The 1,875-nt window shown below is 41.7% G+C and overlaps 1 protein-coding gene across 1 annotated transcript in view; it reads right to left on the minus strand.

Annotated features, from left to right (window-relative positions):
• Positions 1 to 756, minus strand: part of eps8a (epidermal growth factor receptor pathway substrate 8a) — a 33,371-nt gene extending 32,615 nt beyond the window's left edge. The window contains exon 1 of the mRNA XM_037695612.1: positions 584 to 756. The gene's annotated coding sequence lies outside the window, so the exon portion shown is untranslated. The remainder of the gene's footprint in view (positions 1 to 583) is intronic.
• Between the last annotated feature and the right edge of the window lie 1,119 nt (positions 757 to 1,875).

The following is a 1,875-nucleotide window of genomic DNA, read 5'->3' on the forward strand; positions in this document are numbered from 1 at the left end:
ATGAATGTTTCTGTTCAGTTATTATTTTATACATGAATGTTTCTGTTAAATTATTATTTTATACATGAATGTTTCTGTTAAATTATTATTTTATTGATGAATGTTTCTGTTAAATTATTATTTTATTGATGAATGTTTCTGTTCAGTCCATGACTTCTTTTGAGACTTGGAGCTTTAGAAATAAACTAATTGTGACGTCACAGTTAATCGATCGTCGCTGATCGAACCGGACTCTTGACGAACAGAACCTCAAAACTTCTGTCGAGTTCTTTAAATTGAGGAGACTCCAACCGAACCGAACCTCCCCGAAGCTACAAACCTAAGAACCGGTTCAGCACGGTTCGGTCTCGGGACTTCGGCCGGTCCAGTTGAGGCTCGTGACCTTTGACCTTCCGCCACCTGCCCAGGTGGGAGCTCCAGAACCGGAAGAGGATGGTTTCTGCCCTGGCTGAAACCCATAACACGTGTGGGTGGTTCGGTTCGGTTGTTCGGGTGTTGGTTGTGTTGAGGTCCCGACAGAACGCTTCCGGTCCGGTTCGGCTGTTAGACCCGGAGCAGAGGTGAAACATGAAACCGAACTCACCTGCGGCTCGGGACCGATCCGAACCCGGTCAGAACCACATGGCACTGAACAGAACCGGCTCCTGGCAGGGCTACTGTCCGACACTCCGGGCTCCGGTCCGGCTGAGGTTCGGTTCTGGACTCGGGTCAGCTTCTAACGCAGCATCAGTCCGAGGCGCGTGGGTCAAGTGTTCCCTGAGCGCTGCCTGACAGGAAGGTAGGTCCCGTGGCCACGCCTCTTTAGCGTTTCAGAATAAAACGAAAGATAAATATCCCCGTTTCTTTTTTTAATTGTTTATTTTTTTAATAAAATGTTTTAAAAGTTTTTTCTATTTAAAAATAAAAACTTCTTGAATTTTATTAGTTCAAGTACAACCTTTGAGTTGAAAAAGTAAATATTTACCAAAATAAATCATGTTTCCTATTTAATAACGCGTATTGTTTACAGGACAAACTGTTTTCTGTTTCAGAAAAGTTTATTTTATGGATTAATGAACAAAAACATTCACATTTTCTGTTAATTATTATTATTATTACTCTGACAGAGGATGCTGAGGAACCTGCTCCACATCCTGAACATCACTCACCCCCCCGGGACACCCTGGACTCTTCCTGCACCTTCAGTCAGACTGAGACCACCAGGCGCTCCACAGAACAGGAAGTCCTTCAAAACTGCTCAACTCCTCAGCCTTTAGGACAATAAAATTAATCCTGCACCAAAATAAAAGCTTTAATGTTTCTGTCTGACCTGAACCTGTTTTACACCTTAATGTTGGTATTTTTATATTCTCTCTTACTTCTTATATCTTGTGTATGCTCCTTTGTACTGAAACTCTGGCACAACAATTTCCTGTGGATCAATAAAGTTCTATCTTATTAATTTCATGTTTCTGTAAGACTGAACAGAACCAGAACTGAACAGAACTTTCAGCAGAACCCAGTCAGGTTCGTTCAGTTTTCCTCTGAAAATTCTCGGGGAGTTCTGCAGAGAAACCTCCGGATGTTTCAAAACGTTCATTCATGTGGAAATCACTTTTATTTTGTTATAAACAGGAAGTCTGATCAAACCAGGAGGTTCTGGCAAGAGTCAAAGTCCAATCCTGATCTCCAAAGACAAGAAACGTTGACTTTGATCCCATTTGGAGACGTTACCTCAACATTTGTTTGATACAATCGTCACAATCACAATCTTGTTTTTGTCCCCAATTGGTCTCACATTTCCTACCCACATAAAGTAAACAAGAGACAAGTTTGAGCTAAACATGAGGTTTGAGACAAACCTGAGACTAATTTGAGACAAACCTGAGACTAGTT

This window comes from Nematolebias whitei, chromosome 22, assembly GCF_014905685.2.
Source record: "Nematolebias whitei isolate Nwh7 chromosome 22, NemWhi1, whole genome shotgun sequence".
In the NCBI taxonomy this organism is placed as follows: domain Eukaryota; kingdom Metazoa; phylum Chordata; class Actinopteri; order Cyprinodontiformes; family Rivulidae; genus Nematolebias; species Nematolebias whitei.